Source organism: Caretta caretta, chromosome 1 (genome assembly GCF_965140235.1).
Source record: "Caretta caretta isolate rCarCar2 chromosome 1, rCarCar1.hap1, whole genome shotgun sequence".
Lineage (NCBI taxonomy): Eukaryota > Metazoa > Chordata > Testudines > Cheloniidae > Caretta > Caretta caretta.
This window is the reverse complement of record NC_134206.1, coordinates 128,952,462-128,968,109: the sequence shown is the minus strand read 5'-3', so window position 1 is coordinate 128,968,109 and position 15,648 is coordinate 128,952,462. Positions and strand designations below refer to the sequence as shown.

The window sequence follows — 15,648 nt, the reverse complement described above, 5'->3', positions numbered from 1 at the left end:
CTGGCTCATGATCTGTTTAACATTGCAAAAAACATGTTAAATGTATGCCTGGGTTTTCCCCCTTCCCATTCCCTTTCTTCCCCCACCCTTGCCCACATTGCAGGCATCTCTACACAACTAATAGTAGCCTCTCTACTTCCTCCATACTCACCCTTCTCCTTCAATTTCCTTCTTGTGATCCTTCTGTCATTCTTAGTCATGTGTTTCCTTCTTCTTTTCATTTCAAGTCTGTTGGATATGTGGCTAATAATATGCTGTATAAAGTAAGGCTGTCTGGATACCTGACACCATCCCCTGACAATGCTACACTGATGACAACCTCGGATTGTTGCATAGAAACAGACAGTTACATCCTGTGCTCCTGTTCTACCCTTCTCCCCCTGACCTCGACCTCGTCTGTTGTTGTGGATGTCCTTCCTCTTCCAGATGGTGAAGTTGCTGTACAAGTATCCGCTACTCAGTGGTGTTTCATCACCGCTGCATCTTATTACAAGTACAGACCATTACAGTGCCAGGCAAATGCTTCCATGTGACTGCAGATTACTGACTCATTTACCTCAGGTGATGCGCACCTCTCCAGCCGTGTGTTCACTAAAATGACAGCGGCTCTTCGTGATACAACAACCTATACCTAGAGAACACACAGGTTCAACTGGCCAAGGAGCTACTACTCAAAGTGGTCCTGGCTGCTGCATCTGTGTTTACCACCGTTCATAACCATGTCACCAAAGGCTGCATTCAAGTCCAGCTCTCCAATCAAACCATCACCCAGTTGAAAGATCCTGTTTGTAATGGCATCTTACAACCCCATCTCCTGGTGGACAATTCTCCAAATAACAGCTGCCACTGCTTCTATATTTATGTTCCTAACCCCTCTTGTCATGTGTGGGTATTTTAGATACATGCTTAAAAATCTTACTATGTTTCCTACCTTTACCCCCTTCCCCCAACTCCCCTCTCCCTCCGCCTCCCTTGGGCAACCCTAAAACAGATCATGCATATTAAAGTATTTAAAATATTGACTTTATCTCACTTAATAGTTTGATTTGTCAAAAGGAGGGGAATTTTCAGGAAAGAGTTAAAATTTAGCTAACAGCTAAGACAGAAACTGCAGACCAAGCACGAATGTTTCAGTAACTCAAAAGGCACTAACAACTGTAAACAATTGATAAGCTTATATATCAATGCCTGCCCAGTAACTCAGTTCTTAGAACAATGCTAACCCTCCCTTCACAACCCACCGGATAACTGTAAGCGTTCATCCCTACCCCCACCACCCTGCCTCCTTCCCCCGCAAGGTAGTCATAGATGTCTGCTGCAATTAGGATGACCTTTATATGGCCGTACTGTTCTTATTTTTATCTTTGTTCAGGGTTCTGTCTTGACTTGTAACAATGTCTGTCTCTGTATGTACAGAAATGCAAATGAATTGATAAGAGAATGTATATAACTGGCCACTATGGCACCATATTTTCAAAGCTGCTTGTCAGTCTTTCCTGTACTGTGAATAAACCCCCTTCAGTATTGTCTGTGCCTGCCTGATTCTTGGGGAAAAGAATCCTTTTGCCTAACAAAGGTAGGTAAGTTACTGGGAGTTTTCCTACTATAGGGGAGATATTTAAAATCATACATGATATAGTGATTAATCAGAATATAGCTAAAGAATTAATATTTTGGGCAGAGCTTGATGCCACAAATTACAGAACTGAGATGAACTTTCAAAACAATTATGGCATAGTCTTTTCATCTTGATTTTCCAGATGTTTCACATAAAAGGATGATAATGCAACAGACAGTTAAACCACTGACATGTGCCTGAGGACAAAAGATCTTTATTACATAGCAACAAGGTATCTATTTTTGAATGTATCAGTTCATAGGTCTTGCACAAATACCGTTTGCACTGTGCTGTAAATGGCAGGAGTGGGAGAGGGGAATAATGGGTTTTCTGTTCCATTAAAACCTTTCTACAATGGTCTTTTAAGGATGTGCCTTGCAATTTAAGATATTGAGCAGGCTTGCTGTGTGCACTGTGAACTACAGTACTATATTTAATGCTGCAGTATAAAGACCCATAATTGCAGGAGTGCATAGTTGCTGGAGATGTGCTTAGGATTTGATAGTAGTGTCACTACATATTTCTATCCATGAATGATGGGAGCCTTCCTGCAATTTCTAGATAATTACCTGTTTTATTAAAAGGTGTGATTCTTTGTTATGTGGTCCATGGCATGGGTTTTTATCAGGTTAACCCATGCCATAGCATGACAACTAAAGCAGTATAGCTCCAAGATGTATTGTTTGTGTTGAAATAGTTTGCAATTTTAAAGAGACTATTCAAAATTAATTATTTTGATTAAAGGACGCAGCATCCAAAGGAAGGCAGCAGAATTCCCATCTTCCCAGTTAGTATGCAGACATTTATGTTCACCGGACCTTTACCAAAATACCCTAATGAATCTCGGAATACTTTTCTTCACTGTGGAATTTTCATTAGCTATATATATTGTGACAAAGTTCCTCCTCTACCTTGCTGGGTCTTGCGCTTATTAACAGATTTGCTCACCTTGGAGCTTCACAGCAGCCCTCAGCTTGGCGGTTTTTCTGAACCCACAGTCCAGTTCGATTCCTCCTGTGTCTGACCAGGAGTTGGGAGGTTTGGGGGGAATCCGGGCCTGCCCTGTACTCCGGGGTCCAGCCCAGGGCCCTGTGGAACGCAGCTGTCTAGAGTGCCTCCTGGAACAGCTGTGCGACAGTTACAACTCCCTGGGCTACTTCCCCATGGCCTCCTCCCAACACCTTCTTTATCATCACCATAGGACCTTCCTCCTGGTCTCTGATAATGCTTGTACACCTCAGTCCTCCATCAGTCCATGTTCTCACTCTCAGCTCCTAGTGCCTCTTGCTCCCAGCTCCTCACATGCACACCACAGACTGAAGTGAGCTCCTTTTTAAAAAGGATGTAGATACTTAGGAGCCTAAGTGAGCTTAAGTGAGAAGTAATGTATAACAGTATTTTTATTAGGATCAATTACAATAGTATTTTGTTATTAGTAGAGACAGACTTAAATAGAAAACCTGACTCCTAACACATTTGCTTTACTGGCTTAGATATGGACCCATAGTTTGTAATCGTTATTATTGATCCAACCAAAATTCTGGTTTTGAACAACCCAGAGCCATGGGGGAAAGACTGCTGTCGATATCTTCCATTGGGGCCTGATTCAAAGCCAGTGGAAAACAACTGAAATATTTCCATTTACCTTCATGGACTTTTGATCAGTCCCTCGATGCTGGAACTGAGGGTGAGACTTGAGGGCCTGCTTGTAGCTTGTCTGTTCAAACCTATACTGGTAGTCCATGAGCATTTTCTGAAGAATTGCCACCTCTGCCCAAGCAGTGAACCCTCTACAAACAAATATGGACACCGAAGGCAATCGATATTGATTTACACCAGCTGAGGATCTGACTGAGTTCCTCAGGGTACAAGAATCCACTGTTAATCCGCCACTGTTTCTGAACGCCCCAGTCTTGTTGTTTGGAGTTTTTACTTAGATTTCTGTCTTGATATTATTTAGACATATTGAGCCAGACTCACCCTGCTGAATTGGCCCCACAGATCTGCTCTGCTGGAAACAACATCCTCTATCACATCCTAGTATTTTCAATGCAACAATGCAATGAGAATAACATTGTAAACATCATTTCTTTCAATCACTTACAGAAGCTTTGACTTCCATCTTAAGCCACTATTAATTTACACTGTGTCTGTCACATCTGAAATTTGGCAGCAAACCGGCACACTTTAAGTTCAATAACTGACCAAACATTTCTGGTTTGCTGATGTTCAAATTACCAGTTGGAATCATTCCTGGCATATTAATAAGTGCAATTATCCATGCCAATGTTACTTCTGCAAGCTGCAACTGACATATTGTAACTGAAAACTTATATTTTCTTTAATTATTGCAAGCATACGGAGATTAAGGCTAGGCATTTTGTTTTTCAATAAAATGTACTCTTCCTTTGATTGTTTCATTCAGCCCATTTCTATAGTTTGCAACATAACCCACAGGTTGCAAACCTAGGCCTGAAGTGTTCATGGCAGGTGTACACTCCAACCCTCCACATGGCAGCCTAGTGGCATACCTGGGACCCACAAAGCCCAGCCCCAGTATAAGGCTCCATCCTGAAGTCCAGTTGGCAAAGTCCTAGAGTGACTGATTGGCCCATTGGCTCTACTCAAGCCAGCAGCAGGAACAGGAAGGTGTCTGACGAACTTCATCCTGCTCCTGTGGCTTGATTTCCTGAAATCTGACTTGTGGTTACTGACCTCTGCTTTGTCCTCTGCCTCTGACCCTTTGGTATCTTGACACAGCCTGGCTCTGGTTCCTGACTTGTGGTTCTGAACTTCAGCTTGTCTCCTGCTTCTGGCCTCCCACTATCCTGCCCCAGCCAACTCTTGACTCTTGTCCCATGACTGTGGACTCTGGTCTACTAGGTCTGGCTGTCCATACTGCAAGCAGGACAAGTTGGTTGGAAGTTATTATTAGGACACTCGTTTTCATTAACTCCTATACCACAGCTACCACACCAACTGACGAGCTAGATTTTTAGAGCCCAATGGAAATATAAGGACTAAGTAATTGTTGTGGGTTGTAATTAGAAATGCCCCAAAGGTTGCATATTTAATCATAAAATGATAGATGATTGTCAATCAGAAGTTCTCACTTATGCTTTATATTGCATTCACTGCAGGGCCAGCCAAAGGAGAAAGTTCACCAAAAGGAACTATGGTAATATAAGGTGCTGACAGTAGGGGGACCTCAGCTATCCATTAGGCGCTAGAGACAATTCACTTTTTCACCCCTCTCAAGGGCCAGCTCTCCTCATCCACACATCTGACTCCCTGTATTATTGTACAATCTGTAGTGCACTCAGCAGTCCCCTTGACAATTATTTAATCTGTTCAAAGACTCAACCAGAACCTGTGATAACACTGTACCATATAGGCTGTGTTCCTCAGACTGCAAGCTAGAGAGGCAGGGTATGTGTGTCCATCCAGCATCCTAGATAAAGAAATTCCTTTGTGTTTACTACATCTGAGTTCTGTCTCATCTCTTATGTGAAAGAACCAGTACACAACTCCTTTCCCACATATGATCATGGACATTGAAATGGAAGAAAAAAAGGGTGCAAATTGTAGTTGTCTTGCTCCCCTGGTCTCTGCAAGCAGACTGACCTCACTCTGGTCCTGCAGCTCCTTTTATATGAGCCTCCCGGGTCCTCATTGGCTGCTCCCTGAAACCTCTCTGATTGATTGCTTCCCCTGCAGCCATTCTAGCCCACTTGGAGGACCTCTCCACTGCTCCTTTCCTGGCATGGATGTAGCAGGACCCTGAGGCCCCCAGCAGGTGGCCTTTTGGCCCAGTCCAGCCCATCACAGTGCCCCTTACCCAGCCTGGTCCTCTCTGTCTATCCATTCCATCTGATCAGTCCATTCCAAGCTGCCAGCAAATTACCCCGTCTTAACTTTTCCTTATTCATGGTTCCTTATGCAAGGGGAATTGGCTGGTTTAATACGACCACATCTACTAGTTAAAACAAAAGCTATTGATATACAAAGCTGAAGCAGCTCAGAAGTAAAGTTTGGGGCCTGTAGTGATGTATAAGTAATCATATTTCTAAAAGTCTCACTTACTTGCTGTAGAATGGAAACCAGGGTATCTGTTTGTATGGAAACCTAGCAGATAGGATTTCAAATTTGAATATCAGTCCAACATAAACAAATCAAAATGCCTGATTAGTACATGTTCCTTCACAGGTGGGGGCTATATATCCATAGTTTTAGAACTGAAAGTTAATGGGGACTTCAGGATATCTTTGTGTCTTTATAAAGGCTTCATTTCCTCCTGCCCCCTCAACCAATCTTACCCCTGTTTGTCCATATTGTACAATTCCTCCCCTAGCTGGGAGAACTGACCTGAACTACCCTTAATGATTAAACTACACATGGGGTCATGTATGAAGGAGATATTACCCGTACCTCCAGCATGCTAATAAAATATAAAAAGTGGGGCCAACTCTTGGTCATTTTATTCATACAAGTAAGATTTTCAAAAGTAAGGAGTGATTTTCAGTGACTAGAAAAGGAGTACTTGTGGCATCTTAGAGACTAACCAATTTATTTGAGCATGAGCTTTCGTGAGCTACAGCTCACTTCATCGGATGCATACTGTGGAAACTGCAGAAGACATTATATACACAGAGACCATGAAACAATACCTCCTCCTACCCCACTCTCCTGCTGGTAATAGCTTATCTTATAATGGTGGTCACCTTATCTTATAATAGATAAGCTATTACCAGCAGGAGAGTAGGGTGGGAGGAGGTATTGTATCATGGTCTCTGTGTATATAATGTCTTCTGCAGTTTCCACAGTATGCATCAATGAAGTGAGCTGTAGCTCACGAAAGCTCATGCTCAAATAAATTGGTTAGTCTCTAAGGTGCCACAAGTACTCCTTTTCTTTTTGCGAATACAGACTAACATGGCTGTTACTCTGAAACCTTTCAGTGACTAAAATCTTTAGGTGCTCAATTTGAGACATCAGGAAAAGGCTTTACTTTCAGAAAGTGGTCATGCAGCAATTTTTGAAAATCAGACCCTTTAAAGTAGTCTCATGTTGGTCACCTGAAAAATGAAGCATCAAAAATTACTTGTTATTTTTTGAAAATCTTAGCCATGAACTGCAGTGTCCAGCTGTAGTATACTGACAATGTGAGCAGGATTTGTCCCTAGGTCTCACTTTAAATTGTCAAAAATAAGGATTAAATTTAGAATTAATTTAATCTATGTTAATCAAATAGAATTGATACTGGATGCATAGCTATTATCTAGTTTAATCTGTTTATATATATTTCAATTAATTCCTGTTTAATTAACATATCTAAACTATTGCGATAAATTAAATTTAAAAATATCCTTTAAATATGTTAATTTGATGCAATTGATTATTATAGGTGGAATTTGTGATTCCTATATTTAGCTTGCCCTCCCTTTTCCAATATTATTGCAATCTTTTTAGAAGAAGCTCTCTGACCTCCATTGTTTCCAGCAGGGCTTTGAGATTCAGCTGAGGGAATGCTCTCAGGCTACAGAAGTGCCCCTCACCTCCCCTTTTTTATTGTCCTATTAAATTCTGTGCAGCTGTTCCTGGGATATAAACTTAAAAATCACCATTCCCCTGGTGTACCTTGTGTTCTTCAGGAAAATTCTGGCAGCATGCCAAAATATTAACTAAACAACACATAAATGTTCTAAGGCTTGGCTCATACCATTCACAATGGAAAAACACACACACCCTGGGAACATCTGGGAACTGCTGGAGCAGCTGTGAGGGATGAGAGCAGAGCTGGACTAGGCTGGACTCCTCCCCAAGACCTAGTAGTTTAAGTGGAAACAGTCAGTGGTGAAAGAAGGGTTCAAGACCCTACTGCCAATGTATGATAGGGAGTTATTATAGCTATACATCATCATTTAAAAAAAACCTTTTTACTTAAAAAGAAAAAAAAAATCTAGGAAATTACATTTTAATTGTATCCAAATTGGTTTGCTCATCCTTGTTATAAAGAGGACACCAGATAATGTAAACTCTGGTCACCACTGCATCATTGTAATCAAGGCTGGAGTGAAATATCACTTTTATATTTAATCAAGCTATGGAATCTATGCCAATTACCATTTTATGATGTAGTAGATATAACATTTATCATCTCTTTTATGAATTTGTATGCAGCTTTGTTAAATAAGGTCTTCAAAGCCATTGATAAAAGATTAACAAGATTTCTTTGAAAATTTCATAAGAACATTTCAATAATGAATTGTAACTTTATGCAATTAATCATTACAGTCAACAACTACTTGGTTTTAAATTGCTGAACAACCAAAATGTGTTATCTGGGAAGGTTAATTAAGACGATTTGCCACTGATTAGCTCAGTTTCAAGAAAATGAATTATGAAGCATGCACTGTTATGGGAGTAGATGTATTTAAATATATATATGACAAACCATGACAAATGGAAAGTTACACTATGATATGTAAAAACAGGGTTCTTAAATAATTTATGAAGCAAAGATTAAAAGAGGTCTAGATTTAATTTGTCTTTAGTAATTTGTAATTAATATAGAAAAATATTCAAGGCTTAATTTTGAAATTCATATTCATTATATGACATGCCAGCATATGCACACTTATGTTAGGGTGAGAGGCCAAATGGTGCAATGGAAAAGGCGTGTTATTGGAATCAGGAAACGTAGTTTCCAAGCCATATTCCACCACAGGTTTATTGTGAGACATTGGGTAAGTCACTTAGGTCTGGGTACACAAAAGAAATTCGGCATTGTGAATCTTAGCCCTCTTGTCACCCGAACCTGAGCCAGGCCTGTCATACTGCTCCAATGTTCTGTCACTACCCACTGATGAGCACACAGTCCCCTCAGAGAAGGGTCCTCCCCGTCTCAGCATGACTCCCCATGATGGCCCCATTCTGAATTGACCGCCTGTCTTTAGCTCTTCAGAGTTCCACCAAGAAAATATGGATGAAAGAAAGGTTGTACTGTGGTGGGTTTTCCACTATTTTTTTCCCTTCACAATGAGAGCCTCACTCCCCACAGCACTATCCCCTGGGAACCTTCCCCATTGTTTGTAGAGCACTTTTTAAAAGCATTATTCATCACATTTCTCCTTTGTTTTACAAAAAGTTTCTGTTTTTGGACCTTTCTGTTACAATACTTTTGAGCACCTTCTTTGTATTTTTTCCCTGCAAGTCCCCCTCCACACACACACCCTTTGTGTTGCAAGTCATTTTCCCCACTGCCCCACATACACATACACTGTGGAGTCCATTTTCCTTTCAAGGCAATAGGTGTCTGTTGTGGTTTAGAAAAGTCTCCTGAAGAAGTCAGTCATGGATATAGTGGTCTCTCTTCGTTAGGATGATTGCCTCTGTGCACATGACCTGACGTGATATAGCTGTTGATCCCTCCTCAGGATCCACCACCCACAGCTTTTCTGCCTCCATCTCCTCTCACGGTTCAGCTTCCAGATAGGGGTTGTCATCTCTCTCCTCCTCTTCCGCCCTTTCTTTTGTCTGTCTGTAGTCTCTCAGGTAAAGGTACTCCACATTGTATTGCAATTAAGGCTGTTGATTAATCGCAGCTAAGTCATACGATTAACTCAAAAAACTTAATCGTGGTTAATGGCTGTTTTAATCGCACTGTTAAGTAATAGAATACCAGTTGAAATGTATTAAATATTGTGGATGTTTTTCTACATTTTCAAATATTTGGCTTAAATCAGAACACAGAATACAAAGTGTACAGTGCTCACTTTACATTATTATTTTATTACAAATATTTGCACTGTAAATATGATAAACAAAATAAATAATATTTTTCAATTCACCTCATACAAGTACTGTAGTGCAATCTCTTTAACGTGAAAGTGCAACTTACAAATGTAGAATTTTTTGTTACATAACTGCACTCAAAAACAAAACAATGTAAAATTTTTGAGCCTACAAGTCCACTCAGTCCTACTTTTGTTTAGCAGATCACTAAGACAAACAAGATAAAGCTGCCCACTTCTTATTTACAATGTCACGTGAAAGTGAGAAGAGGTGTTTGCATGCCACTGTTGTAGCCACCATTGCTACGTATTTATGTGTCAGATATGTTAAACATTTGTATGCACCTTCATGCTTTGGCCATCTTTCCAGAGGACATGATTCCATGCCAATGACGCTTGTTAAAAAAAAAATGCATTAATTAAATTTGTGACTGAACTCCTTCGGGGGAGAATTGTATGTCTCCTGCTCTGTTTTACCTGCATTCTGCTATATATTTCATGTTGTGGTAGTCTTAGATGACGACTCATCACATGTTCGTTTTAAGAACCCTTTCACAGCAGATTTGACTGAACAAGAAGTAGGACAGAGTGGACTTGTAGGTTCTAAAGTTTTACATTGTTTTATTTTTGAGTGCAAAGTTTTTTTTTTCGTACATAATTCTACTTTTGTAAGGTCAACTTTAATGACAAAGAGATTTCACTACAGTATTTGTATTAGGTGAATTGAAAAATAAGATTTATTTTTTCTTTTTTACAGTGCAAATATTTGTAACCAAAAATAAATATCAAATGAGCACTGTACACTTTGTATTCTGTGTTGAAATTGAAATAAATATATTTTAAAATGTAGAAAACATCCAAAAATATTTAAATAAGTGGTATTCTATTATTGTTTAACAGAGCGATTAATCACACGATTAATTTTTTAATCATGTGATTAATTGAGATTAATTTTTTAAATCGCTTGACAGCCCTAATTGCAACATTACACAAGATGTAGCAGACCAGGAATATCTTACATACAGTTTTGAGGCTGTACTGTAATGTTCCACCAGAGGCATGGAAACTCCTCAACTGCAGTTTTACGGTGCCAAAGGCTCTCTCAATCATAGTCGGGGTGTCCACATCAATATGGTTATACCACTCCTCTGCATAACTATTGGGTTAGTGATGGAGAGGGTATCTTCAGTCACCTGTGTGGGGCACATGCATATAGTGGGTAAGACACCTGTCCTCATTGTAGGGTTGCCTGTGGTAGTTAGGTCTGTGAACAGCTTGCATTTAGGCAGGGGGGTTGTTCAGAAGAGTGGGAGGAGACATTGTCTGAGTCTTACCTTGCAACCACCCATGTGGGAACTGTTCCTCAGCTATCAAGTCTCTCAGCTCAGATTGTGGTCAGACATATGCGTCATTGCATGAACCAAGGTCCTTCACCATGACACCCACGCATATTTTCTTCACATTGCAGACAGTCATAATGTTCATGGAATAGGTCTCATGTCTTTTTATGTAGACTAAAGCCTCATGCTAGGGTTTTTGATGCTGACATAATTGTGGTGCTTCCTGGGGGTCATGAGGTCCTCACTACCAGCTTCCGTTAGCATGTGGAAGCCTTGTCTTTACCTGCTCCCTGCTCTATGAGCCACGGGCAACAGAAGCACTCCCCTTTCAGCCTATGCGGGCCCTGCTGGCCCTCTGAAAGTTAGCAATCAGCATGTTCCAACTCCCAAGCCCTCCTAGTGTTCCCCTGGAGTGTCCAGCCCTTGGTCCACAGGACACTCACGGTATTCCCAGATTTGCTGCTTTCAGAGAAACTTACCAGTTTCACTTCAGACCACTGCTCCATTTAACATACAACACTTCAATATGTTTACAGTGAAAACTAGCAAAAGTTTATTTAACAAAAAAGAGATTCAAATGACAGCAAGTAGAAGCAATGGAAACAAATGGTTGCATAAAAAACAAAATCATAACTAGCATTCTTGAACCTAGATTTCTTGAACTAGATACTTTTCTGTCTGACCCTAACCCAAACCCAAAACCCTTCCAGCTTCTTTCAGCCAGACGTGGCTGTGATCTTCTGTTCATGAGACAAAACAAGCTGTCAGCTTGCCTCCTAGGTGAAAAGATGCCAGGAATCTCTTGGTACCTTTACCTATATCATGACAGTCCTTTCTTCATTATCCATGAACAGGATACCCTGCTGATTGTTTTTTGGCCTCCTTCTCTTGTCAACATTGCAGTCATTTAATCTGCATCTAGCTCCACATTCAGATAGGCTTGCATTGTGAGACACAAAATACACAAGAACCAGACAGGGAGATAAGTGTCTGTTAACTCCAAGGCTTTGAGAACATTAATTACCAGTATAATTATATAACTCCTGAAATATTATCTGTACATACATTTTGAAATTATTATGACAACCAGTGGGCAACTGGCTCTTGATAGATGCCTTATGTGCCACCCTTTGGTGAACGTAATATCCATATATCTGACCTAGAAGATCCCTGTAAAACCCTAGCTGTCCCTTATGCTGTTTGCCAATTGGCTTCAAGTGGTCCCTGGGTAGGGTGACCAGACAGAAAGTGTGAAAAATCAGGACGGTGTGTGTGTGTGTGTGGGGGGGGGAATAGGCGCTTGTATAAGACAAAGCCCCAAATATTGGGACTGTCCCTATACAATCGGGACATCTGGTCTCCCTTTCCCTGGGTCACAATAGTTTCTATCCATAACCCCGAGCACACATGGGAAGGCTGCAATCTGGTATAATTCAACTATGTCTCACCTTTGGGTGGCTGAGTTGGAGGGGAAGTCAATGCACTCTTCACATGGTTGTTGATGGCTCCCAGGAACTGTTGTAGTACTATTGAGGTAGTGGACTGGGTGATGCCAGCAGTCTGGGTGTTCATTCTTTGAAAAATCCCGAGGACAGTATGGCAAGGACTATGCTAATCCTCATGGGGATGGAGTTCATGGCTCCTGCATGTGGTGTGGCCAGACCATTGTGGAGCATGTCACATAGGTGTAGTAGTGTGTCTGGGTCCAGGTGGTAGCACTGCATATGCACCCACTGTGAAAGGCTCATGAAGTTGCAGTGGGATCAGCAGGTTTGAAGTATGGGTATGAAAAAGGCCCATGAAATTGTAGCAGGGTCAGTATGTTTTGGGGGAGGAGGGCATGTGCCTGGCTGGTGTTGGCCTCAGGCTTGAACTGTGGTTGTTCCTTGCTCTGGGTCTGGTTCTGCGGTTTGAGGTGGAGTACCTCTTAGTCTGCCTCCACTCATCCTCTTGTGAAAGCTTAAGTACCTATGGAACTTTAACAATGGAAACTTAGGTACCTAATGAGTTTGAGTGCCTACAGGATTAGGCCAGGAGGTTGTGCATCACAGTGGTGCCAAAACTGGAACATAGGCACCTAAAACAGGGATTTTGGTGATTAACTCCTTTTGTGCATCTAGGTTTTAACCTCTTGCCCTTCTGCTTCCCCATACATAAAATAGAAATAATACTAACCCTCCTTTTGTAAACTGTTTTGAGATCTGTGAATAAAAAGTCCAGTATGCAAATATTAGTCATTATAATCATTTTATCATAGTAGAATGTGTTCACTCAAAGGTGATCAGTTTGGGTTCCAGATAAAGATGGTGGGACAACCTTCAGACCCCAGATAGTTACCTACTATCCCTATTCCTGAAAAATGTTCAAAGAGCAAGACATATTGTCTAGATAATTGCATAAGGGTACATCCACAGAGTCAGTGCCTATGATCTTTCCTGAATTGTGGACACCAGAACTGGACAAAATATTCCAGCAATGGTCATACCAGTGCCAAATACAGAGAAAATAACATCTCTACTTAGATTCCCTTGTTTATGCATCCAAGGATCACATTAGCCTTTTTGGCCAGTGTTGCACTGACAACTCATGGCCAGTTGATTATCCAGCATGATCCCCGAGTCTTTTTTCAGAGTCACTTTTAGAGTCTCCCATTCTGTAAGTACAGTCTCTATTCCTAAATGTATATATTTTACATTTGGCTATATTAAAACTCATATTGTTTGTTACTCAGCTTAGTAAGAGAGACAGACCTTTCAGCATCAATGATCTGCATACATTATTATTTAACACTTCCCCAGTCTTTATATCATCTTCAAGCTTTATCAGTGATGATTTTATGTTTTCTTATAGGTCGTTGATAAAAACTGTCAAACAGCATAGAGCCAAGAACTGATCTCTGCTGGACCCCACTAGAACCACACACTCTCAATAATTATTCCCCATTTACAATTACACTGAAACCTATCAGTTAATAAAATTGTCAATCAATTTAATGTGTGCCATATTAATTTTGTATCATTCTAGGGCTGCTGGGGAGGGTGTCCAGGCCCCAGCTGTGGAGCATGGGACCCAATTCTCTGGCAACCACTGGAGGGGAGCTCCAGGGGGGCAGCAGCTGCTCCTGTCACTGCTGTGGGGGGAGCCCCGGGAGGCCAGCAGTTGCTACGGTTGCTGCCGGGGTGGGTGGGAGCCCCGGGGCCAGCCACTGATCCAGCCACTGCCAGAGGGAGCCCCAGAGCCAGCCGCTGCTTGGGCAGTCCCCATGACCAGCTGCCCAGGGCCTCCAGAACAGGAGCCAGTGTAGCTGGTGAAGCTGGCTGAGGGGCTGCCTAAGTGGCTAGCTTCAGAGCAGCTCCAGCACTGGCTGGAGTAGCTGTCCCCAGGGCCGCTGCTTGGGCCGCCCTGGAATCATCCACAGTGGCCACTGCAGCAGTCACGGAGGTCACAAAAAGTCATGGAATCCACAACTTCTGCAAACTCCGTGACAAACACAGAGCCCTGTTTATAATGGAGTCCCATATTAGTCAGTCCATTATTCTTTCAACCAGTGCTTAATTTGTAAAGAAAGAGGTGCCAGGACTCAAGCAATTACGTGCTGGGGTTCAAACAATTTTTTTTTTTTACATTCATTACTCATCCAGCAAGCTCAGAGGTGCCAAGGCCATGAACTGCCAATCCTAGAGGTTCCGGGACTCAGCCCTGGCAAGCCCGGGAACAAACTAAGCACTGTTTTCAGCTATATAAGGATATGATTATGACTTCAATAGTGTGGTGCCAAGCTCCTCAACCCTAGCTGGAGTTCTATGAGGCATTGGGGTTCAGGGTGGCATAATTCCTCCTGGAGTTCCTAAATGCAAAAGGGAAACGTAACCTCTGCCACATCTCCTTAAAAGGGTGCAGAATATGCTACCCTTTTCAGTCAGCAAAATGTACTGGCAGATTAAGAGGAGTAGGGGGTGAATCAAGGTGATGCTCCCTTGTATTAATTCTTTAAACCTGTAGCAGGAATACAGGCAAGAGATAGCATGGGAAAAAGTATAGGCAAAAGCTCTTTGGTGAAAAAAAAGAAACCAAATAGAGTTAAGGATAATATTGGTTTCCTTATTCTACTAATCTTCTTGGTTCAGTTTTAGTGTTTAGTGTTTGTTCAGTTCGTTAGTGATTCTCTATCAGTGTCACATGACTGGAGAAAGGCAATAGCATAATCTGTTTCCTTGGTTCTTTTGAAAGGTTAGCAGGAAATTCTGAGTTTTGGAAATTTTGTTTTGTTCTGAATCAGAATGAAACATCAAACCTTTAAATTTCCAGCAATTAAGCAATGTACTCCCACTTCCACTGTTTGTTGCAGGTGTACATGTCCCCCACCTCTCCTCGCAGACTCTCACTGTTCCTTCCTTCCATGTCATGCCCTGATGATGTGTAGACAGGGTGTGAGAGGAGTGGGGACTGACAGGGTCCAGCACAGTGCTGAATCAGGGATGGGTAACTGACAGAGATCAGGCTCCTGTACTGAAACTGGGAATGGAGGGGAACAAATAGGAAGTTTCAATTTCATTGAGTCAGCATTTTCCAAGAAAAAACATTCCCACTGGAAAATGTCCACTAGTCATATCTAATACTGACTAGACCTGGTCAAAACAATTTCCACTGGCTATGACTAGTCCTTTGTACAATGAGTAAAAGGGGAGAGCCTATTAGTACCCCCTTCCTGCCTTAAACACCCTCACTGCAGCTGGTGACAATCTGCCCTGCTTGATACTCCTTGCTGCTCCATTGATTCTACTGCTGCTTTGTGAGAAGGAACTTTTAAATTAGCAACATTATTTGCATTTCCTAGATTTCCTTGATCTGCAAAATTTGAATGGCCATCTTGCAAGAACAGCCTTTCTTATGCCAT

The 15,648-nt window shown here is 41.6% G+C and overlaps 1 long non-coding RNA gene across 2 annotated transcripts in view; it reads left to right on the top strand.

Moving 5' to 3' along the window:
- The first annotated feature begins 1,165 nt into the window (after positions 1-1,165).
- Positions 1,166-15,648, top strand: part of LOC125640923 (uncharacterized) — an 80,695-nt gene continuing 66,212 nt past the window's right edge. Inside the window, exons 1-2 of one of the 2 annotated variants that reach the window (XR_007357941.2) lie at positions 1,166-1,576; positions 1,761-1,850. This is a non-coding gene — a long non-coding RNA (uncharacterized LOC125640923). The remainder of the gene's footprint in view (positions 1,577-1,760; positions 1,851-15,648) is intronic. The other variant, XR_007357942.2, reaches the window with a different exon arrangement.